Below are 26,073 nucleotides of genomic sequence, written 5' to 3'. Positions count from 1 at the left end.
GATATCTGTTACAGTGAAAAGGGACTTTTTAGATCAGATTGAATATATAACGAAATTCATACCTATATAACTTGCAAAGATACATTAATATTGTTTTTAGAACTATGCCGACTTCGGTCCGACCTAAGCATAGTACACAAAATTATCCATTGCAATGTCCTACCCTCAATGGCTACTTCAACTTCAACCACAACAATATACGAGCACACAATAGATACAAACTCAAGGTAAACTGCACCAAACTCGATTGCAGGAAATATGTATTCAGCAACAGAGTGGTCAATGCCCGGAATACTCTACCTGACTCTGTGGTTTCTTCACAAAACCCCCAAAATTTTAACCTTAGACTGTCTACTGTTGACCACACCCCATTCCTAAGAGGTCTTTAAGGGGTGTGCATAAGTGCACCAATGTGCCTACTGTCCCTGCCCTAATCTTCCCTTTTATTTTTACCCATTTCATGTATTAATAATCATGTTTATACTTATATCTGTTATCTAATACATGCTCAACAAAATAAGTAAAATACATAAAAATAAAGTTCCCCCCTCAAATCTGGCTTCTTAAGTAGCTGTTGAGTTCCCTTACCTTTTATCAGTTCCTCTGGAAGGTTTTGTTTTGCTCAAAATACTTTTCCCCCCCATAATTAGCAATCATTTGGTTTGATCTTACATTAGAGTCTTTGTGATCTCTTAAGATGATGTATTGGTCTTTTTTAGTAATCCCACTTATTCTATTTCTATTATTGTTGTCATGAAAATATACACATACACACACATAGATACATATAAAAATAGATGTACTTAATGAGTGTAATACTGAGACTGTAAACTGCCTGAAGCATTTTCTTTTTATCTTTTACAATGAATGCAATTTAATAACTATTAATGTAACTTGCTGGTAGGATCACACACATAAAGCAAGTATAAATGTGAGTCTTTGCTTTGCTTCAAGAACATACCACTCTTTTTACCAAATTATTTTTTCACTTATTTGTCTTGGGATATTTGTCACTAATCCTAATGATCTAAGTGCCCTTCATAAATAAAATTCTCTACAAATAATTTTTGGGTTTGATAAATCTGTGTTCAGTTTTGTGGGCAAACCTGAATAGCTACAATTTGAGTGTGGGTCCAGTATAATTTCCTTTTTTCACGACAGAAAGATTGGTGATAAAAAAGCCTAGCTGATGAGTTGTTTCTTGAACAGCCATTTTTGAAATACATTTCTCAAAAGTAGCTGGATAATTATATTCATTAGCAAAGCATTTGGTGCTTTTTAAACTACATTTAGCAAATGCTTCCATAGCTGAGGGTCCACCCGTTTAAAAGGAAACAGGATGTGGGCAGAAACTGTAAGGAAAAAGTCTAAGCTAATAATTCTAAAGGATCTTACTGTTCATTTTAAAACTTATTTAATGTTTGGAAGCAGTTTGATAGATGAATGCCTAAAAATGGTGAAAAAACTATTTAAATACTTGAAAAAGGTAAAATGTGTTTGGCTGAATAAACAAATTATGCTTGGCATTATGAACTAAAACTGTTAGAAAAACAGTTGATTTTCAAATATGTATTAGGAGGAAGGACTGGACTGGCTGTTTTGGAGAAAGGGAACTGAACATTTGAATATATCTGGATGTGAAGTTGTTTTAATTGGGCTCTAAAGGCAAGCTGGAATTTCTACTGTTGTACCTTCTAACCTGCTGCAAAGTGCCCTTGTTGGGGCGGCTCACCTCAAGGTTTGCAGTAGGGTTCCATTGGTTAGTGAAGCTGGTTGACTTCAACCTGTCTTCCCTTGGGCAGAGATTTGGCAGCTCATGAGTTCATGGCCTCCATTACAACCATGGAGTTGGCCCAGATCATTAGAAGTCACAAATGCATTGCATCTGCTTTTTATCTTGAAGCAGATGTAATGTGAGTTGAAGGTGTAGGATATTAACATTTGTCCCTTGTTATAGTCAGGTCACTTTTGATCCATTCTTAGCATATGCTTGACTGCTGTAAAGAATTGTGGGACATCTAGTTGGATATTCCCTCTGGATTCCCTCTGTGGTCACTAATTGGGAAAAAAAAATAGGTGATTGAGATCATATCTTGCAAAGTTATCTGGGATGAGTTTGTGCTCGCTGGTTTGAAGCAGTGAAAAGAGTTCTCTGTAGAATCAGCTGTGCCACCAATAACTTGGTTACTTCTTTTTCCTGGTTAGTGTTGGAATAAAACTTCGAGAGATACAATAGGCTAGGACTGGGTGATGGTGAACACTACTGAAGAAGGCAGTAATAAAACTCCCCAAGAAGCCATCCCTTTTTGACACTATGAGAGAGTGATGGGTTGTAGTTGCAGAGAGGTCTGGTGGAAAATGTTTTACTGGAATTGTTAACGTTATGGATGATCTATGGTGGAACTGGGAGAAAGACAGTATGGCTTGCTTTGACTTGATCTTTCAATAGCTTTCAATACCACTGATCATAGTAACCTTCTGGATAATCTGTCTAGAAGGCTGGCAGTGCTCAGCAGTGATCCTCATCCTTCCAAAATGATCTTTTAATCTTGTTACCGTTTTGGAGGCCTATAAGCTTCTTGGAATCAGACATAATAGGAACAGCACATATAATCCCAATTAAATGTAGAGAAATAAAATTAGTTACTAGAAATGCATAAAATATATATTCTTCTCTTTTCACTCATGAATCACAAGAGAACTCTGAATCATAAGAATGTGACCCTATTAGTGACCTCAAACTTCTCCTATGTTTATTAAGTTTTCTGGTTCCGTTTTATGAAAAACTCAGATACGTAGAATAGTCCTTTGTAAGAGATTAGTTTGGGCATCTGGTTAGAGGTTTTGTGGTGTTTTCTGATGTCTGCTGTTTGTGAGATAGAGGTAAAGGTGTGTCCGAGGGAAAATAGGTCTTTTCGTAGACTTTGGATTTTAAGTTGTTCTTTGCTTAAGCTCTGTCCCTAAAGCAATTTATGACATAATAAAAACGTCATAAAACATTTCCTGTGTGTTTGACTATGCCATTTTCAAGGTAGATAATTTCTGAATGTTTTCTAATAATGGCAGTGGATTGGAGGTTGTTGAAGGAATCTGGTAAGGAAATATCTCTGGAAAAATGGCACAATGGGTCATGTGTTAATAGTATTTATTTGGTTTTTTATCATTCTAACGATATTAGTTGTGAACATGCAGGCTGTGTTGTAGTTGAGACAATTGTAATTAAGTCGGGTTAGTACCACGGGCTAAGCTAAAAGTCAGTTGTAAGCCAGAGTGCCAAGATTCACACACAACCTCCTATATTCCAAAGAGACAAATTGTATGCTAATTAATATGTCATATGAATTCATTCTTTAAAATGACTTAATGAAAAAAAGCCACTGGTTTCATTTTGTTCTTCATTGGTCTTTTATTGGGATAAGGAGGCAGGACGTGGTCTCATAATGATAGTTCTCAATAAACGACAAAAGAAAGCTGGAGTTTGTTTACTGGCGTGAGGGGAGCCAGGGAAAGGAAGTAACTGTGAATGTGAACTCATTAGCTCTAGCCCTAAAACTGACTGCCCTGGATGGTATTTGTGATAAACACCGGGGATGACCTCTGTACTTCTACTGCAGGATGTGCCACTGTGGAGGCTGCAGGCAGTGTGCATGGGAAGACTTCCATTCCTTCAACCTCATTGACACAATGTACCAGGAAGAAAGATTAGTCTTTTTTTAGTAACCTGAAGAAAGTAAGAGAATTACAATGTAAACTGGTGAAGGAAATATCAGTATCTCCAAAGGATAAAAAGGCCCTAATTCAGAATGAAGAGGTGTTTATTAAAACTGAATTTGAAAAACTCTGTAAAGCTTTGGAAACAAGAAAGAGCTCCTTGAAAATCTTGAAACACAGAAAGAAAGAAAAGTGAAGGAGCATCTTATAGGAAAGACTATGAAAGAAGCTTACCAGAAAACAGTTGAAAATGTTCTGATTGTGAAAAGTTTTTAGATGAGTGTTGTCCCCAACATTTCTTAGAAGCTGCACCAAAGTATGAAGATTCAACTTGAGCTGATGCATATGGCATCTGGTCATGAAGATCAGCCAGAATGCAAACAAATGCAGCTAGATAACAAATCTGTAATTAAGGATATTTCAGTCATGACATAACTTGCTGAAATCGGACATTACTTCAGGAAATAGTGAACCTTCTATATCTGCAAGTCCTGAAAACAAATGGGAAAGATAAGAAAATTGTATAAGATACGTTCCATCCAGTACCAGGAAAAAAATGTTTTGGAAAATGGCAAGAATATTCTAACTCAGTATATGTCAGTATCAGCACCTATCAAATTTTGAAACATGAGTCACAAGGAACTGTATTATATACTTTTATATTTATTTATATCTCACCTTAATCACTTTTACAAATAACTTGTTACATATTTTATAAAAACAATTCTGTGAAGGTCATAGTTGAATAGGAATTTGAGCATACTATATTATTTTAAATTTGCTGTCTTGTGACCTAATCCTACTCTGATATACCCCTTGTCCTGTAGTCGGTGTTATGGTCTCTCCACATAAGTTTTGACATACTGATTTCTTCCTGTCTTTTCCAATTTCCTCAAGTGCATGCCACATTGTTTGAACAGTATGGCCAAATTATGGCCAGGAAGTGGAGGATTATATAGCGAGATACCATTAGTGACAGGGATGCACTAGTTACCAGTTTAACAACTGCAGTGGTTCGCTTAACAAATGTGGTGAGAAAAGTCGTAAAATAGGGCAAAATTCACTTAACAAATTTCTCACTTAGCATCAATTTTAGGCTCAATTGTGGTCATAAGTTGAGGACTGCCTGTACTTATTTTGCTAGGCTCTGAATGATAGTGGCAGGGATTCCAGAAATCCTAGAAGAAATGGAAAGCTCAGATGCATCTAGCTACAGTCAAATCTTAACAAATATCTCATTTACTTTGTTGAGACTTTTACAGAACATTTAATTTCATGACAGTGTATCCAACCTGTGTCCCATGGGCTGCATGGGCTGCATGGGATCCCACAAGACTGTAAACTTGTAACATTATTACATGATTTATATACATTAATTATATTATATATTTTATATGTGGTCCAAGACAATTCCTTTTCACTCAGTGCAGCCCAGGCAAGCCAAAAGATTGGATACCCATATTGTACGTCCCTTCCCAGATCCTTGGCATTGTGTTCATGAGTGTACAGTCACTGCTGAATTTTAAAAAAAATACCAAGTTGTCAGAAATTGCAGAAATTTTTCTTCTTGGGAATTATACATTATTTAAAGAATCTCTCAGCCCTGTTTGATTGTTTTATCTTCTGTTCTTATATTTGCCACCCTGCCTATTTGTATGCAAACATTCCTTCAAAGCATTCATTGAATGCTCAGCCCCCCCTCCATTTGTTGCCTTTGTGAGCCCCAGAGGAGCCTTCTGGGAGCAAAAATAACCCCCCCCCAGAGGCTCTTCTGAGGCCAGGAAGGTCCCAAAATGGAGCTGAGGGGGTGCTGCGGGCCCCTTCAGGCTCCATTTTTTTGCTTCCTGAGCCCTAGAGGAGACTTCTGGGAGCAAAAATGCCCCCCCAAGGCTCCTCTGAGGCCCAGGGGGCCCAAAAAACGGATGGGGGGTGGCTGCAAAAAAAAAAAAAAAAGCCATGCCCACCTAGCCACATAGCCATGCCCACCTAACCACGCCTACCAAGCCACGCCCACAGGACCGGTAATAAAAATTTTTGAATCCCACCACTGGTTTAGAAGATTATGTGGACTTTTTAAAATGTCCTGTTTACTTTCTTTCCTGCTATGACAAATTTCAGCCAGTGCAAAATATCACTCTATAGTTTCAAACTGTAACAACAGAGGCTCATTTTAAATTTAAAATGGACTAATCCAATGGACGTCTGCCTTGTCTCCTGTCTTAATACCATAGAGAAGGACATATGGTATGGAGAAGGTCAAGAGAAGCTCCCAGATCTTTTTGTTTATAGTGGAATCATCAAAAGTCGTACTTTCACAAGAAAAAAAACTGGACTTTGTTAGAATAGGATTACTGAGTAAAGATAAGGGAAAACAGGAAAGCCTCTATAAAAAGTGTACGCATAATATCTTCATGTGCAAATGTTTATGTCTATTTCTTCAGCTATAAAAATACAGAGATCTGGAAACATGTTTCATCATAGGAATGTACATAGTAATTATTAGTAGATTGCACTCAGTAGATTGAATGTGCTTCATTAACTTTTAATGATATCCTGAAATGTTTTAAGTTATATAAAATGAAATTGTGCAGATAGCTTCACTTGTGCAGTTTACTTAAAAGATTGGTAGATATATGAACTGCAAGTTCTGATCATCTTTATCTCATACAATTGTATGTAATGTTAACTAGGTTTTCTTAGTTCCATGTAGCATTGTATCTTTGGAGTTGCTGATACTTTTTTAAAAAAAAATTAAAAAAATTAATTTAAAAAAAATTAATTTGCCTTTAAAAATAACTTTAAAAATATAGTTTTAAAAAATTAGTTTTAAAAATAGTTAAGAGTGGCAAACTCCTTCCTTCTCCTATTTTCCTTATAACAACAACCCTGTTTGGTGGGTTGGGCTGAGAGAGTGAACTGGCCCAAATCACCTAGTTGGTTTTCATGCAAAAGGCAGAATTAGAACTGTTAGTCTTCTGGTTTCTAGCCTGATGGCTTAGCTACTGGAACATACTGGTTCTAAATTGGCATACAGGTGACACAGATAGTACATTGAAAATCTAATGGCATGAAGCGCCTATGATGCTCAACAGGTAAATTGCTGTAAAGTTACTTTATTAGAATAAAAGTTCAATCATATAAATAGCATCCATTTATAGATCGATGATCTATTTTTTCTCAGTTATATCGTTTCCTTTTCCCCCCTCAAAACTTTTATTCATAAGAGTAATAGATAATTGGATTGAAAAAAAAAAGAGCCTTCCCTGATGAAATAGATATAAAACAGATAGATAAAAATAATAGATTGTACTCAGTCTCAAACAGAAATTCCGTTTTAAAACCTTGCAGGCTGATGAAATAGATATAAAACAGATAGATAAAAATAATAGATTGTACTCAGTCTCAAACAGAAATTCCGTTTTAAAACCTTGCAGGCTGATTTTAGTTTTGATATATAGGCTGACTTACAGCTGGTTACTTAGCAATGGTTCAAAGTTACTTAGCAACGGTTCAACCAATCCAAAAAAGGGGACTTACAATCTGGATTCAACATTCCAACAGTTAGGTGTTCTCCACAGTCACATGACTTAACTTAGGGTGCTTGGTGGTCAAATTTACAACTGTTTACAGTGTCCTGAGGTTACATGTCTTCATTTTATGACTGTTTTGCTGAAAACCAACATTTCCACAGTGATTCATGTTTGCAGTGATTCGCTTAATAACCATGCCCAAAAAAGGGTGTAAAATGGTGAGCGATCCATTTTACAACCGTTATGACATACAACCATAGTGGCAGGCTCCATTATGGTTATATGTTGAAGACTACATGTATGATTTTTATGATGGTATATGCTGGTAACTACTAAGGTGTCCTAGGTGTGTTTTATATGTATGGAACACCTGTTTCTGATTTTTAGAGATTGGTTTTGATATTTTCAGTATTAAGCAATGTTACTTTCAGAAGTTTTAAAGTTCTGTTGTTAACATTAATCAAATTTACTTGGAATTTTAAAGTTGCAATTTTATACAGATTTACCTGGGGAAGGCAGGATACTAGGATAAATCAGTGAGGGTTATTTTTAAGTAGATATGTGTCACTTTTCACTATTTGACACACACACACTATATGCTTGCAGGTAATGTTACGTAGTTCAGTTTCTCTTCTGCCTATCTAAGGGCTGATAGTTGTATCTCAAAGAATACAGTATGTTGTATCCCAAACTGAAAAAAGCTTAAAATTGTTTGGATACTTGAGTATTGATATGTCTTGCTCCATCACAATTCCCTGTATTCTTGTTAGAAAAGCTTTGTCTGCATTGGGGATTTTTCATCAAAATTGGAAATGAGCCAGGAGTTAGGTTTTGCCGTGATAGGCAGCATTATGCAAAGTGCAGAAAGAAACGAAAGGCACGAAATAAGAAAATAAAAGGAAATCTAGCTAAATCTAGCTGATAGCAATGTCGTTCACTATACCTTTCCCTACCTTTGTGATTTTGCAAAACTGTTCTTGCTTCCATCACTACAACAAACTACTTCATATTTTACTTTCTATATTTCAAACTTCTCATATCTTTTTTGTTTTTTAAAAAAGAAAAATAAATACATAAATAAAAAGGTAGAAGTTTCTATTGTGTTTGATTTTGAACCCCATCTAGATTCTTTGGAACATGACAGCTTATAAATGTTATCTATTTATAAACATATAAATAGATATGCACACATATTACTTTTCTACTGATATTTTTTTCCATTTTAAAAAAGTTTCCAGCTTTTTTGCCATCATTAGTAAACATTCTATCTACTTGTTATCACAAAAGCATCTACTTGCTCTGCTTCCACAAGAGTTTGCAGTAGGGTGAATGCTGGCATCAAACGAAGTTTAGTAAAGTTTATCTTTCCTTCAACAAATTTCTGCAAAAAGACTTGGAAAAGCAGCACATACTGGAAAGCTCCCGCTTTGTGTTTCAAAGGGGAACTTACATCTTACTTAAAAAAAAGAAACTGCTTGGGAATGAAAATAGAGTAATGTGCATTTTAAGAAAAGCAAATAGTCTTGAGCAGTTTATATTCAAGCTTATATACATTGCAGATTTGTGGAAAGCCATCACATGGTAAAGATACATGATCTAAACAGTTATTCAAAAATGTGTGTGTATATATTCATACATGTATTATGTGTGTATATGTAATAGATTTCAGTGGGATCTATAATACATTGGACAACATTTTTAGCAATTCAAATATTACTTGTTAGTGTACAGCAGCAGTTACATGTTTGATTCTTTTCCATTTTCGTTCCGCTGTGAGGATCTATCACCAAAGAGCAAACTGCGTTTGTGTAATCTGTGCCTCTCTATAAAAGTAGGTGTGTGCAAATGCAGTTTCTGAATTGATGACGATGCATTGTATATAGGGTTACCATGACTACAGATGTAAAAGATACAAATAGTGTGGTTGCACTTCCTTTTCCTTAAGGCGCCTTTCACACTAGAACCTATGCCAGTTAGTGCTACCTCTGGGGAGGCTGAGCCATTTAAGTGCTGTCATAGTTCCTGCTCCAGATGAAGAAGTAAAAGAAGCTTTGCAATGTTTCTGTGGGAATTGTAGGTTGGGAAATGGGTTTCCTATTGGTGCCTCATATCCTAGAATTCTGGCCTACCAGTGAGAAGGACCCCCCCTTCACAGCTGATCAGTCTTAATGTTTTCCTCCTTTCACTGTGAAAAGGAACAGCATTGAAAGAAGAACAAGGAAAAGAGTAGCTGCTACTAGTCATTGGCTCTTTTAGTCCTTCCTCCATTGACTAATTGGAGGGTGGGGAATGTGTGCTGTGTACTATGTATTGATAAAATATAATGGGGAGGTTCAAACTAAGTTGGAAGGTGGAATCTTTGGTGCTCTGTAAGATATTGATGTTACTCCATTAATAAACTTCTTCAAACAAACAACTAAACTCGGAGAGCACCAAGAAAACTACAGTTCAACCCTGAGCTACTGATAGTCTCTTCTGTTGACCATTGAAAATTTTGTGGAAGGATTAAAAATATTTTTTGATAGATACAGAATAAATTCTGGCAATAATTTTATACAAAGCATCTTCACAAAGTAATGGGAATAGGCTTATTTTAAAAGGAGCCATGAAGTAATGGTGGGAATGTGGATGGATGTGGAAACGAACTAGCCAGATTCTTTGTTCCTATAATATTGTAAAAAATGGAATCTAGGGTTGACCCGGCACGAAAAGACCTGTGAACTGTTTGCAAAAAAGTTCACAGTAAAAAGTGGCTTTCAGATTGTTGAGCTTGTTGAGAAAATATTAAGTAGATCTATATTGATATTAACTGGGTATCATTATCATCAAAAGGTCTGCTAAGAAAGATGGAAAGGTCCCAAAGAGTAACTTCCAAAAAAAGTACTATTACCAAAACATAGTCCTATAAAATGTGCCTTTTCTCTAGAGGAATCTTGTTAAAATAGTATGTAGTTATTGTTGAAAACTTCCCAAGACTCAGTGAATGCAAGAGGTTTGGAGATGGAGTTTTCTAGACTTTTTGATCTATAGTCATGGAAGCTGAAATTACATCTGTTGAAAGCAGGAACCCAAATGCTAAGAGTGTGTGAAAATCCCTAACCTCATTAGGATTTGTAAGTATCTTATGTAGATTCTATGTGGTTTGCTGGAGATGGAAGAGTATATGTTATCAGCTGCATTATTAAGCACTTACTAAATGAAGGGCACTGGCCCATAGGGGAAAAATCTGCAACACCATAATTATCTTTGCAACTCAAAAACATGGTTGTAAGAAATAATTTACATAAGGTAAAACCAACAATTTATTTCCTATCAAGAGTTATACTATAACTTGAAATAATTCCCTTCTTCCTTACATTGTAACAATGATACACTGAACTTCAAAGATTTTGCTATTTTGCCAAAATGGTGGTTGAATTTCTGACCATGGTTGATAGAATGAGTGTAATTTTAAAATTAAAGGACAGGCACTGCAGTTCCTTTGAAGCAGAGATTAGGGAAAGCTATGAGCATCTTAATTTTGTAGCATTCATTATTTTATATGTATTTGAAAATTTAGTCCTTTGGCTCCCTTCCATGTCACTGGATAAACTTGTAGTCTCCAGAAATCTTGTAATAGTGCTTTGCTAATATCTAGTGTGTCACAAACTAACAAGTCAGAACCATTTGCACCAACACTAACTTTGATTAACGGTAGAAGGCATAACAACATCTTCAGTGCCCCGTTTCCAGTTTAGTGAGAGTTAATGTCACTGGGGTAAATGTTTGGAATTCTGTAATGAGTTCCACTGAGATTTCTTTAAGCCTACCAAGCCGCTCAATAGTTTTCTGGCTCAAGCTATTCCAGTTTGTTGTCTTTTAAAAACAATATTGACCTACTTGGCTTATTACCAAGCTCTTCCTTTTTCAGAAAAAGTACAGACTAGGGTAAGCTTAGTTTACCCTAGAAACTAAGGTTTAGTTAGAAATATTTATTATATTAGTATAATATAATAATATAGATCTTTCTATACCAATTAATTAATATAAAAAATAAATGCTGTCAGCAGCCTGGCATGCTTACTTTTAATAAAGTCACCTTATAGTGCAAGCTGTATTGATCTGGCATCTTAAGGATATAAGAGAGTGGCAACTTTGCTTACCCTAAGCCAGTGGTGGCTAACCTTTTTGGGGTCCTGTGCCAAAAATTGTGTGCGCGCTAGCGTGCACACACTCACATACCAGCACCCAGAATGCAATGCATGCCCGCCCACACACCTCCTGCACATGCATGTGCAATCCCCCGCCACCCCCTTACCTGCACTTGTTTTTCAGCTTGTTTGAGGCCTTTTTCGGCCACCCAGAGGCTTGGAAAAAGCCTCTGCAAGGCCTTTTCAGGCTGAATTATAGGCCTGTTTCATCACTTCTGGTATTATAGGAAGTGACAAAATGGGCCTATAATTCGGCCAGAAAAGCCTCACGGAGGCTTTTTCCAAGCCTCTGAGAGGCCGAAAAAGGCCTCAAACCAACCGAAAAAAATCAGCTGTGAGTTGCGCGCATGCGCAGTGAGGTAAGTTTGCCTGCTGCTCATGTGCCAGCACAAATGGCTCTGCCTGCCACTTGTGGCACGCGTGCCATAGGTTCGCCATCACCGCCCTAAGCCTTCTCCTTTGATTGAGGAGAATGGAAACTGTAGCTCAACACACTTGAAAGACATAATGTTTGGAAAATTTTCCCTTTTATGTAGATTTAGTGTTGCAGCCTATGTTCATTGTCGCGTGCCGAAAACTTGCATGTGTCGTGTGCATGTGTGCCTGCACCCAAAATACAATGCACGCCTGACCCCCTCCTCGTGCCCCTGCGCCTGTGTGTACGACCCCCCCACGCTCCCCCTGCCCCCCCTGCAAGAGCTCCACCTCTAGGCCATGGGAGCTGCTGTTTGCTGCAAGGAGGCAAATTGCTAGGAGGCAGAAGCCGAGTCAGATTTTTTTTTCTTGTGCTAATCAGGCTGTGATGAAACAACTGAAACTGAAACTGGCTGTTTGCTGTTTGGTGCACAAGGAGGCAAATTGCTGGGAGGCAGAGGCAGATTTTTTTTATCTTGTGCTAAGCTGTACTGAAACTGAAACTGGCTGTTTGCTGCAATGAAGCAATTTGCTGGGAGGCAAAGGCAGAGGTAGGGTTTTTTTTTTCTTGTTTTCCTCCCCAAAAGTTAGGTGTGTCTTATACTTCAGAGCATCTTATACTCCCCAAAATACAGGTAGATTTACTGTGTATACCCAATAGAGACTAGCATCCTTCTGTTCAAATAAGTTCCTTTTTTAAAGTAAGATGGTTATCTTAGAATCCCTGAGGTTTGTAGCTATGGATATCTGTATGAAATTCATTTTGTGATTATGAGAAAATCTGAAATTCAGGCTCGTTTCTGGGAAAGGTGGAAGGAAGATCTAAAAGACCAGGCAGATCATCCTGGAGGAAATCTTATATATGTGTTTTCTAAGAATTAACAGTTGTATAGTGGAACATAGAATTTTTCTGGGGTGATTGTTTTTTAAAAGTTATATTTCATATGCATTTGATTAAAGCTAGATACGTGTATTCCTATGTAAGGGATTCTTCTATTGTGCTTTGCTTCTTTCCTCCTTTTTTTGAGAGAAAAGTTTCTCACCTATTTAGCTCACATGATTAAAAGGGACCACATGGTGATCTTCTCCCTTAATTAGCATGATGTTTAGTAAAAGGAGTAAAAGAACAGCAGTGGGCCACAATTCTCATTCTTCTCTCCTCCCAACAGGTCTTTTGAGATTTGCTAAACAAGTCAGGCCATTAAGCGCTTGTCAATTCAAACAAAAGCAACTCTAGCTAGCAAAATGATTGAGAGTGATTCGATGCCTCGGCAGATGTTGAACTTGTCTGTGCCATTAATTTTGTCTTGAGCAGCTTTTCTTGTGGCAGCCAACTCATTCCAGTACATTGTTCAACTTATGCTGAGCATACATTCAAATGGATACATTTTGGGTTTCTTTTGATTGGCATTTTATTTTACTTTATTTCAACTTGTAATCAAACATATATTTCCTTGTCAGTAAAGGTAAGCTATGTGATGACAAACTTTTATAAGCACAAGAAATGTATTGTGCTTGTAAGTTTGTCAACACCCTGCTTACATTTCTTGTGTTATTTCTTTGAAGTATCTAATGCTTTGTACTTCATCAAAACAATGTGTATAGTTTAAAAAAAAGCAGTATGAATGGATAAAATAAATACATTCAGGATTATAACCAGAGAAAAATCTAGGAAAAAAAGGGCAGACGTTCATGCTCACCTGAGGCTTGTTTACATTTTGCTGAGTATAATCTGTGGAATAGTGTGATTAGTATAATATGAGAAATGAATTAACATAAGTATTATGTATGAACCAGGTTGCTTTATATATTTTGTTTTTGATAGTTTATTGAACCATCAATGGAACTCAAATGAAAAGAGCTGAGGCAGAGTTTTCATTGGCTTGTCACATGATGCTGCATAAAGAAATCAATGAATTCACTTAGAAATCTTCAGTTTTAGAATGGTAGCTTTGGTAACCTCTTCACGTTCAAGATTGGTCCAGCATTAGCCAAGCCATCAGAAATTGGTGGATGTGGAAATTAGAGATTTCATCAAAATGCTGCTTCCCCACATTTCAGGATTTTGATCTTATCTGTGATGGAATGTGTGGTTGATTTTAGGGCGGGTATCGACAACCCATAGCTCTGGAGCCGCATGCAGCTCTTTCTCTCTGCTGCGGCTCCTTGTCACCCTATCAAGGCAGAGGGATGAAAGAGCTATCACTCTGTCAGAGCAGTGGCAATGGCTAGAGCCTTAGTGCTGGAGCGAAGCGCCCCTGCATTTGCTGAAACAACATTCCGCCCTCGTCATGCGGGAGCTGCCTCTATGGCCTGCCCACTGGTCTCGCAGCGCTTTGTGCAATACCGTGAAATTTAGCATGCTTCACAATGGGGGAGATGAGGTCCCCTTCCTCTGGAGTCCATAACGACACAGAGCATCGTTGGCTTCTCCCGCCTCCTGGATGTCAGTTGCTTTTCCTGTAGAGCCACCGGTGTTGTGATGCCTCGCCTCTCTGCCAATCAGCTGATCGTCAGCATGCTGCTCCTGGATTTGTCAGCCTTCGGGCGTCAGATTCCCACCACCTAGCACCAGTTCAGGGATTCCTTCCCACCCCCTGTAATTGAGCAAGTAACCTGGGTAACACTGTTGCAAGGAATTCCTGATACTGAAATACTTTGAAAACATTGATGTTTAAGTACTAGCAACAGTTATTTAATAATGTAAAATGTCTTTCCTTTTTGTGCTGTAGTTTCTTTCCAGGAGCAGGTGATAACTTTTGGTCTTGAGTATAGTCTGAAAAAAAAAAAAACATACTTTACTATTAATGTTTAACATTGCTAGCAAAAGAAAAAGGCGATAGTGTCACATTTGACTATGTCTAATCTTATTTAACTTGTGTTCACACATTGTGCTAATCAAAATGTGGCTTATTAGTGGTCTAGTGCAATGTGTAACCCAGCCACTATGGTTAGTAAATTATGTGGAACCTAGGCAATTGTGATTTATTCAGTAAACTACAGCCAAGCAATTCATAGCTTTAATGCAGTGTATGAACCATTGAAAGATAAAATTATTCCTCATGGTTTTTCAAGCCTTCCTGGCTAAAACATTTTACTATACTTTATAGAGTTGCTTGTTTATTTAGGTGCACTATATTAAAAGAAAGAATGTAAAGAATTAAGCAGAACTAATTAATCTTGAAAAAAACCCACCAAAGATCTACCATTCCAGCAAGCCGGTCTTTTATTCCAGGAGACTTTTAGTAGCTTCCCTCTGGCACTTTGGTGGTAATTCAGGAATGCAGGGCCAAACAACAGCCCAGTCATACAGTATTCCCTCATGGCTCAAAGGAATTATGGCAAGCTGTCCAGGCTAATCATTTCAAGCAGCACTTGGAAAACCACTTTCTGGGTAAATTTGCATCATCCTAGTCCACCAATGGAAAGAATTGAACATGAAGAGGGTGTGTACCTTGTAGACAAAAATATATCCAGCATAGCACAGGGTCTGTTTTTAGCCCATAACGGTTCAACATTTTGGAGTCCTAGACATAATTTCCTGGCATACTACAAGTAGAAAGAAGGAAGCGGAGAAATCTCAGTGTATACGTGTGCTTAAACAATTTTGTGACATGCTTGGAGAAATCTCGAATGGAGGCACTTAGAGAAAGTAAGTTTGAACCCATGGGCATTGAGGAACAGATGCTTGAAGGACACAATTTGCTTAATTAAAGAAAAATTGGGAAAGGGACTCTGTGGAATGATACTGCTTCAAACTCTTGGCTGTGAAGTTTTGCTTTCTTTTCCCTGAGACGTATTCCTCTTTCAGCATGCTTACCAACTCCATTTCTGAACTTGCTAGTTACAGTACTTTTCTTTTGGGGGGAAAAAGGGGGAAAAAACTGCTGAATTAGCTACTTTGCAAATTGTCTTGCCATTTGAACACTGAAAGAATTATTTTCTTATAGGGAAAGATTCCTGTGGTAGAACTTTCATCCTGCCTGTAATACTACACACACTATGACTAATGCATAAATAACTCTTTTTCTTCCTTGGAGTTTTGTCTCTTCTGCCTTGTAATTTACAATGGAAAAAACACTATGCTTCATCATTGGAAAGTTTACTTTCTTATTATTGAATATTATTTATTTATTGGTTCAAAAGTAAAGGAAGTAGTTTAATGCAGCACTGAACCACAACAGTGTGGGATACATTTAATGATATAGTTCCTGATTCAAATTGTTTTATGGTTATATTTTCTCCTTTTGAATGTGGACTCATGGAGTGATCCATCAGTGGTAATTTTAAAGCAGAATTTATGAAATAATTGTATTTGAAGAAGGCAAGAAGTGTCTTCTAGCTATATTATACATTTGTTCCTTTGCTTCTGTTTTTTCAGAATAAAATGAAACACACACACACACACACACATTTTTGAAGTGTACAGATTTTTAAAATATTCTTTCTGTAGAAACACTAAGAAAGACTTAGTCCCTGCTGCAGTGGCACAGTGATAGAACTGTATATCAACGATGCAAAATGGGAAATGCTACAAATAATTGGGCGTTGGTAGAAGTTACCCTGAACGCCCTTTCTATCTATGCTGCGAGAGAGCCCAGGATAGGATGGGTTGACTCCTTCCTATGATGTCATTTAGCTGAGTCTGTACTAAGATATAAAAGCCAGCCCCCGGAAGAGACCCCAGCTTTAGCGAAGATACTTGACAGACTGAAAGGTGTCTCTGAAAGCACAAATGAATACAGAAATATGACTTACCCTGTCCGGACGAATCAAGGGAGGAGCTGGGCTCTCTTGCAGCATGGATAGAAAGGGCGTTCAGGGTAACTTTTACCAATGCCCATTCTCCTCCATGCTGCATCGAGAGCCCAGGATGGGACATACCAAAGCTTGCATGTCCACGGGTGGGTCCTCGTCCGGCTCATCACACCGACTGTTGAACCACTCATTGAAGCACCCATCTGCCGAAGGCTGCAGTTGCCGAGGCAAAGACATCCAGACGGTAGTATCTGATGAAAGGAGACGGAGATGTCCACATGGCCGCATGGCAGATCTCCTCCAAGGGTGCTTGGGTCGCCCAGGCAGCTGAAGTGGCCGCGTTTCTGGTAGAGTGCACCATCAGACCTCAAGGAACCGGAAGGGCCACCACTTTGTAGGCCTGCTCAATGCAAGATCTGACCCACCTGCTAATAGTAGGAGAAGAGGCATTGTGCCCCAAGTGAGAAGGGAAAAGGAAACAAAATGGCCTCAGACTTCCTGAAGGAGGAAGTGCACTTAATGTATATTCTAAGAGCCCTACCTACGTCTAGCGAGTGCCACTGCTGCTCTAAGTCATGGTGCGGGACGGGGCAGAAGCCAGGCAACATAATGTCCTGGGACCTGTGAAACAGGTGTTAACCCTTGGAATAAATGAGGGGTCCAGACTGAGGACAACCCTATCATCGTGAAAGGAACAAAGGTCCTGTCTGATGGAAAGAGCAGCGAGCTCGGATACCCGCCTGGCTGAAGTGATGGAAACGGGGAACACTACCTTCAGAGTCAGGAAACGGAGAGACAATGTTCTAAGGGGTTCAAAAGGGGGCTTTGTAAGGGCATTAAGGACCACATGAAGATCCCAGGAAGGATACCTGTGAACCACCGGAGGGTGCAGGTTGGAAGCCCCTTTCGAAAACCTGACTGAAGGGTGATGGGATAAGGAAGGAAGCAAACCCCATGAAAGAACCGAGGAGAGGGCCTCAACCTGCCTGCGTAAGGTGTTGGGGGCCAAACCTTTCTCCAGATTATGGTGAAGGAATCTAAGAACTTCTGCCAACTGGGCTAAAGCGGGAGAGAGAGACCCTCCCTAAGGCACCATTGGGAAGGGCCTTCCAGGTGGCATCATAGATGCGCCTTGTGGGAGGTTTGCGAGATGCCAGGATAGTGATGACCCTTTCAGGAAGATCAACCACCTCTAGCCGCTGCCGCTCAAGTGCCACATGGTCAGCTTGAGCCACTGGGGCTCCGGGTGGAGCAGAATCCCCTGATGATGGGAGATTAGATGGGCTGGGATCCTCCAAGAAGAAGCCACCGACAGGTTGACCAGGTCCGCAAACCAGGCTGTCCTTGGCCAATAGGGTGGTAGGAGGAGGAGCTCCGCTCATTCCTCCAACATCTTCCGAATTACTGCCGGAATGATGGGAGCAGTGGAAAGGCATAGAGGAGACTTTTGGGCCATCTGCACTCAAGGGCATTGGTCCCCTCCGCTCCCTGGCAAGGAAACCTGGTGAAGAGTCTGGTGACCTGGTCAATTTGAGGAGTGGAGAAGATCCACCTCTGGCGTTCCGAATCTGAGGGAAAGGTCCCTGAATAGAGAAGGAGGAGTAGACCATTCTTCCTGGTCGACTAGGCTCCTGCTGAGCCAGTCGGCCTGGGAGTTGTTGATCCTGGAGAAGTGGTCCGCCGAGATCGACAACAGGTGTTGCTCTGCCCATAACCCCAACCATAGAGCCTCTCCCATGAGGACCTCATCCCCCACCGCCGGTTGACATGACCATGGCGGCCATGTTGTCCATAAGGACTAGAACATGAGAGCCGGTCACTGAGTGCCTGAAATGCTTGAGAGCTAGAAAAATGGCTCTGAGCTCTAGCCAATTTATGGGAAGGGCCTGCTCTGACCTGGACCAAGGTCCTGAGCTATCTGGCCCTGCATATGGGAACCCCAACACAGGAGGCTGGCATCGGTGGTTATCACTAGCCTGTCTGGGACCCTGAAAAGGAGTCCCTTCCAGATTAACAGGGAATACCACCAATTGAGAGATCTCCGGATTTGTGGCGGGAGCGGGACCTTGATGGATGAGTGGCTGGTTCCTGCCCATTGGAAGGGAAGCAGGCACCATTGGAGTGGACGGGAGTGGAAAAATCCGTGGCTCTGGAGATATGACAGGGTAATTTGCAGATCCCGATGGGCTGCATGGATGAAGGAGGACAGAATCAAAACGTTGTCCAAGGAGCATTGGATCCTCACTGGAACAGAAAGCAGAAATGCCATCAATGCTGCCAGAATCTTCGTGAAGACCCTTGAAGCCGATGAGAGGCCGAAGGGAAGTGCTCGATATTGGTAATGGGTATTCTGATAACAGAAATGGAAAACTGGCGATGATGAGGCCAAATGAGGATGTGGAGGTAAGCCTCCATGAGATCAGTGGAAGAGAGGAGATCGCCCTCCCAAACGCTCTCTAAAATAGAATGCAGAGTCTGCATTTTAAATAGCCTATATTTTACAAATTGGTTGAGAAATTTTAGATCCAGGATGGTTCACTACCCCCCCTGAGGCTTTGGGAACCATGAAAGATGAGAATAAAGCCCACATCCCCATTGAGGGGGGGGAACAGGTTTGAATAGCTCGGATTTCAAGAAGGAGTTGAATGGCCTGATTCATGAGGTCTTGCCTTGAAATGTCCCGAGAGACAGGACAGATCAAAATTTATTTATTTATTTATTTTGGGGGGGGTGCATTAGGAAGTCCAATTGTAATTCTGACCTAATAGTGCTGAGCACGCAGGCATCCGCCGTTGACTCCTCCCATTTGGAGGCAAAGAAGGCTAGGCGACCTCCGATGGGTGGGGGGAATGACGGATTACTTAGAGCGATGGCAGGAACGACCCCCACCCTCCCGAAAGGGCTGTTTACCAGTATAAGGAGCTGGGCAATAGCTCTCTTCCCAGAGGAAGAGAGAATTTTACGTTTATCTCTGGTTTCGATGAGATAAGGTTCCAGAGCATCGCCAAAAAGCTTATCACCCGCGAATGGAACTGAAACTAGCTTCCATTTACGGCATAACTCCGCCTGCCAATTAAGGCCTTGGTGAGACCGAAGGTCAGATGTAGGCAATCTAATCTGGAGTTGGTGCAGCCACCGTATGGATGCCCATGTGAGAGTGCCAGAAAATGGGAATGAGGCCAGAACCGGAATGTCAACAGAAGGCACTGCCAGGGAATTGTCCAGGGCTGCACTGACATTGTAGAAATGCTTATCCAGAGAAGATGGGTGAGGACCTGCCGAAGGGGAAGCGCGCTGTTCCTTGACCATGTCCAGGAACAAAGTGGGAGAAGGCAAAACCTCTGCATGCACTACAGGCTTGGAGAAGAATGAGTCTCCCTGGCTAGAGGGAATTCCTTGTGGCTCGAGAGCCACTTCCTCTGGCGACAGCTTGGCAGTGACCAAGGCCTTGCTGAGAGAAGGATTGAACACCAATGCAGAGGATGTCTGCTCTGGGCAAGAGTCCTCTTCCTCTGAAAGGTTTTGGTCAAAGGTCTCGCCCTCTTCAAGTTCTGAACAAGAGGAGTAACTGTGTTCAGATGGTGAAGCCCTTCCCTCCTCATCAACCTCCTCCCATTCTGGTAGAGAAGAATGGACCCTGAGGTTCTGGGGCCTGTGTAAATCAGGGTGATGAGGCAACTTATAGATTGAGAAGGGAGAAGGGCCTGAACCCTTTCCGGAGGTCGAAGGATTTGCTTGAAACCTTTAGCCAATCCCTGCCTAATGGCCAAAGAGACAACATCTTGGATATCCCCTGGTCTATGCTCAAAGGTAGGAGCAGAAGGCCAAAGGCCTGAAGGAGTGAAGGTGGCTTCAGGCCTAGATTGAGAAGAGGTTCGAGGCCTGGAGGGAGGGGGAGGAGCATAGGGCCCAGAAGCCTGTTGGAAATAAGGCCCAGATCTGCTTAGATCCTGAGGATCTGATTGTACTGTAAGAGCCTCAGGAGACCAGGATGGAGGATGGAAAGGCTCATAGATAACTTCTCCCCTGGGAGGGCTTGGCTGGGGCCCACAGGTATCACCTGAAACATGCTGTAGTTGCACTCCCTTCTGTTGAATAGTTGAACTGCCTCTCTAGGGCTGCATGTCTGCGCTTTTCTGCCCTCAACTCAGCCTGAGTTGTCTTCTTAGGGGCTAGAGCCTTAGCTCTGATTTTAGCAGCCACCTCCCTCTGGACTGATTGGGTGCGTTGCCTACAACTTTTTCTCTTATTGGCTTAAGAGACTGTTCCATTGGGTGGGGGGGGGGACTCTGCCTGACCCTTATCTTGCTCCATTTGAAGAATAAAGGCTCTTACGATGGAAAGAAACTGTTTGTAAATTTTTTGTATTAAGCCCCATGGGGTATAAATTGGCCCCCAGGCTTACAAAATTGCCGCTCACCTCTTGGTGGAAGGCTTCAATCCAAGATGGCAGCTGACTATGGGAAACAGGCTCCGAGATCGAAGAATTTCTCCTTAGGCTATAAAGAGCCCTGAGTGAAGTCAGCAAAGGAAAGGGCAGCCTCTGGCCACACGATCAGCTGGCTGACGCTGGTATCAGTTTGCCAATCGCTTTTTACGACTGCTCAAACCGCAGGCGTGGGGGAGGTCTACAGACGCTGCCCAACTTGCCTGAACAACACTCTGGCAACGCTGCTCCCAACCTTGCTTGAAATGACAAAAAACGGTACTGAAGATCGCTGGTGAGTGTTATCTAACAGAAGCTTTCAGAGACACAGCTACTGACTGAAAGGAGCTGAGTCAAAAGCTGGGGTCTCTTCCGGGGGCTGGCTTTTATATCTTAGTACAGACTCAGCTAAATGACATCATAGGAAGGAGTCAACCCATCCTATCCTGGGCTTTCGATGCAGCATGGAGGAGAATATCTGGTTTTGTCAGAAAGAGTAGTTGGCTTTGATCTTGGATGTTATGAAGGGGCTAGAGCTGTAAGCCACAAAGGCAAGGTTTCTCAGAACTTCAGAAATGGCCAAGCTGCAGTTGAATCTTCCCTCCACACTGATGATAGGAAGGTATATCTTCTGCAACTAAGACAGTAGGTTGATTCCAACTGCATGACACTACCCATATTATCTTAATGTTTTGCCATCATTTGAAGGCTGTCTTTTGCTGTGACTAATGGAAAGGACCAGCCCTGTTGTGAGTTAGGGAAAGGAGAGAGTCTATTCCTAGACATACAAGTAAGCTATTTATAATTTAGCTAAAGAATAGTGAGTCTAAAACAACAGCCCTCGTCAGGAACAAAAGATGGACATAGGGCATGAATGTGAAGGGATTGCTTTTTAGTTGCTAAAGCTAAAATAAGTTCATTTTACTGTAGTAAGAGGAAGATAATCTTTGTCTGTAGTTGAAGGCAGAGCACTAAGCCTGGAAACTGGTCTCAGCGATTTGCATTTTGGGGAAGTTGTATGGTTTAAAACAAAGGGGAGATCAATATAATAAATTATGAATGGCTTATGTCACAGAAGGTTTTTTCATTTGTGCAGAGAAAAGTAGGGTTTTACATATTTGGAGTGTGTAAGATAGTATTTTTTTTTACAAATGCTCTGTTTGGCTTAATACTTGCTATATATTGCTTTAATTCAAAATCAAAAGAATGAGATATGCTTCATGTTTGTTATAAGGAATTCTGACTTTTCTCTGGCCACTATATGACTCCATTGACCCCACATCACATTATGTGATATAATTGTGGGTTTGTTTTGCTTTTTGTTGAGATTTGGGTATTTTTAACTTTTGGGCTATTGATGTTCTGCAAGCTCTAATTTGTGTTAGTATGTTAAACTAATTTTGCAATGCAACAAGTTATTTGTTTTGGGTCAGCCAGGGCTGTTGCTAAGAGCTAGTCAGGCAATTCTACACTTGCTCTCGTGGCTTGACCACAAACAAAGTGCTACGCTTTTGATATATCATTTCCATAATCTCATCTTCAGTATACAAACTGAGTTGGTGCCAGAGAGAGACATTGGAACAGCTAATGCTGTTTACCTAACCACACTGTCTCGTTAGTGTGTCTCCAGAAAATAATTTCCAGACTGATTAATAGTAAAATATTTTACCCATGCTTTTATGCTAACTTAAATATAATTCTTACCTTATAATGTATATTATGGTCTGTGTTAGTTGCTGTGAGCGTAAATTGAAAAATTAACTAGTATGATTTAGTTGACTTAGATAAAATTATGAGTAGTACATTCTAAAGCAAACAGTAGTTAAATTCAGCTGTTTCTGTGGTTGAAGTGTACTGTTTACTCTTAAATATTGCATGATTAGTGAAACAAAATTTGGATGCTTTGAATTGTGTACATTTGGCATGGCCCTCAGGCAAAATAAGTGGAGACTTCTTGCTTCCAATGATACAAAAAAGGAATTGAAAATAAAAGAATGATATAAAATGATAATTTGTTGGGTGGAGTGTGTGTGCATGCCAGTATACTTGATTGAAAAGTATACGATGGTCTTTAAGAAGTCAGGGTAGAATCCTTACTTCTCCCATGAGCTGTTCAGAGCATCCAGTGATGGAAAGGTGCTTCAGTCCCTTCTAGGAAGGCTGGGCTTAAACTTGAGGACACTCCTCCTCCTCCCCGAGACTCCTCCTTAGCGTCTCCAGTTTTAGCTCAGGCTTTCTTCATACAGGTTGTGTTATTGTTTTCCTGGCCGGAACAGAACACTGGCGATTTAGCTGATTTATTTCTCAGGTCAGGTAATATCATAGTTTCTGTCACCAACCACCCCGCAGGGAATTAGCCCCTGTGCCTTCCCGCTGAGCGGTTTTGCTTTCAGCAGGCCGGGCAGTGATAGCTGCTTTCGTTTTCATTCCGCCACGAGGCAGCCAGCATTTTAAAGGCTGTATGGTTAAATTTGCTGAGTAATTGTTACTGTCTGTGAGGCAAGTTACCCAACAAGGTTTCCCTTTTTGGGGACCTGGGAAGGGGGAGTCCCTACCACCAGTGCACTGGATGATAGAGGACTTGAACTGCTGGGTTCCACAGGCAATAAGTGCAGCTGAACTGATCTAATTATCAGTTACAGACCTCTGTGTCCTCATATAGGTGCCAGGTCTGGAGGGGGGTGTTCTGGTCTCCATTTTTGATATTACAAGTACTTTATTCAAAAATTGACTTGATTGACTTAAATTCTACAAATCTTTAAGTTATTAAAAATAGATAGATGATAGATAGATAGATAGATAGATAGATAGATAGATAGATAGATAGATGATAGATAACAAAGCAAAACAGAACAAGGAGACAACATTTGCTAAAGGCATCGGGGAACTATTTATTCCAGGATCCCCTGCCCCTTCAGGGAGCAGGCCCCTAGGTGTTCCAGCCACCTAATTTCATAGCCTCTTTCCATTGCTATCAAAGGCATTACCATAGCCAGCAACTACAACTCCAGATCTAGACTAACTGCTAAAAATAGAGATAAGTCCACGGAGCCCAAAAAGACCTCCAAGACAGCAGAGAAAGATGCACACAGACGCCATCAGGCATTACAAAGGCAGGTGGAAAAACATACATGAGCAGCTGCACAGCCCACCTCTTCACCACCCATCATACCTCTACCTCACAGGCCCAGAACCCTCCAACCGCCCCTCTGGATTTATCCAGAAGGAGCAGCATATCAATACAACCTCCCCAGGAGGCTCTTTCTAACATTCTCTCCCCAAGGAGGGCTCCAGAGGCAACATTTACGCCAACTGCAGCTGGCCTCAGACAAGAGGAGGAACTTCCAGAGGAAATCCCTGCCAACATGAGGGCGTGGATGGAGCTAGCTATCCAGAAGGGCATAGCAGCAGGCGTCCAACAGGCTATTCAGGCAGGATGAACACCCTCAGCTTCGGTTTGCAGATCTCTTTCTGAATGATCTCTAGGCATCATGGATCCACATCTTCATCAGGTATCCCCCCGGCAGAACTATCGTTGCCCACTGTCAGAGACCCTCAGTTCACACAGGATATGGGAGATCAAGGGGATCCAATGGATCAAATGGAGGAGGGGTCGGTACACACCGTTGACCAGGTATTGTCAGAGTTGGATCTGCTAGAAAGGGGGATGTCTGACGATGAAGGCCTCTCACCTGACCTCCCCGTATTTACAGGATTATTCCACCCACAATTATTTAAATCCCTGCTGTTTAAGGCCAAGAACACTGCATGGCTGGATAATACGGGTACCCCTCCCCCACCAAATACTCCAGGGGAAGCAGAGGATCTCATATTCTCTCAACCAGTCACTGAGGCAGAGGTTATCCCTGTGCCACACATGTTTTCCAATTTAGTACAAAAACAATGGGCTGCAGCAGCCTCATATTCTGCTCCCACAGGACATGATAAAAAATACTATAATTTGGCACCCAAGTTCTCTAAATTTCTAAATACTCCGGAAGTGGACGAGCCTATCATTGCGCTTACATCTTCCTCAGCCATCCCACGTGAAGCTGAAGAGGCACTCAAGCCTGAGGAAAAGAGGGCGGAACTAGCCCTCCACAGGGCACACGTCTCGGATGCATGAGCCATCAGAGCGGCCACAGCCACCTCCTTTTTCATGGCTCTGCCACCTGAGGGATACCATTCCAGCCTCAAACATTAGGGCACATCAAGATGTGGCTAAATTAATCGCCACTGCAGAGTTTTCAACAGACGCTACCTTCAATGTAGTTAAATTTTCCTCTAGGGCCATTGCTTCCCAAATTGCGGCTAGAAGGTTACTTTGGCTCAGGCATTGGCAGGCAGACGTCAAGCACAAGTGGCGGCTTGCCTCAGCTCCCATCTCGGAGAACAAACTATTTGGCAGTGCGCTTGAACCCCTCCTAATTGAAACCAGAACCAAAAAGAAAATTCTTCTTTCTCTTTTTTGTCGATCAGAGTCTAGATCACCACAGCCCTTTCGTAGGGGTTCCTTTCATCCCTTCTACCAACCCTACTATCCAAGATTTCAAAGACAGCCTGGATTCAGACAACAGACAGATAGAATTGAATCTGGGGACAGATATAGAAGGGAACTTCATCCTAGGAGACAATTTCAAGGAACACGATCTAGGCCCTTCCGCAGGTCCAAGTAACGACCACAACGAGATTCCCATTGGCGGTCGCCTAAAAATCAATGGGACTCCTCTACCACTGACGCATGGGTCACAGTACGATTTGGTCTGGCACTGGAGTTCAGCTCCACCCCACCCACCCCCAGATTTTTTTTATGAAGTCCCCAATTTCCAGGGACGTGGAAAAAAGGTTTCTCATGGACACAGCCATAGCACATCTACTAGAGATCCGGGCCATACAACCCGTCCCTTCTAATCAAAAAGGTCTTGGTTTTTATTCGCACCTCTTCGTGGTCCCTAAAAGTTCAGGGGGGTGAAGGGAAATCCTGGACTTAAAACGTCTAAACCAATATTTAGTTTACCGAAAATTTAAAATGACCACTCTCCAA

General features: G+C 41.1%; 1 protein-coding gene and 1 pseudogene across 1 annotated transcript in view; both read left to right on the top strand.

Moving 5' to 3' along the window:
* The window catches only part of SCAF8 (SR-related CTD associated factor 8), a 165,919-nt gene that overhangs the window by 130,865 nt on the left and 8,981 nt on the right, over positions 1-26,073 (top strand). The window lies entirely within an intron of this gene.
* LOC113420427 (uncharacterized) lies at positions 1,843-4,146 on the top strand (annotated as a pseudogene).

This window comes from Notechis scutatus, chromosome 1 (assembly GCF_049901735.1).
Source record: "Notechis scutatus isolate UNSWTSFEM ecotype Mainland chromosome 1, rNotScu1.2, whole genome shotgun sequence".
Classification (NCBI taxonomy): Eukaryota; Metazoa; Chordata; class Lepidosauria; order Squamata; family Elapidae; genus Notechis; species Notechis scutatus.
This window is presented reverse-complemented; position numbering and strand designations above follow the sequence as displayed.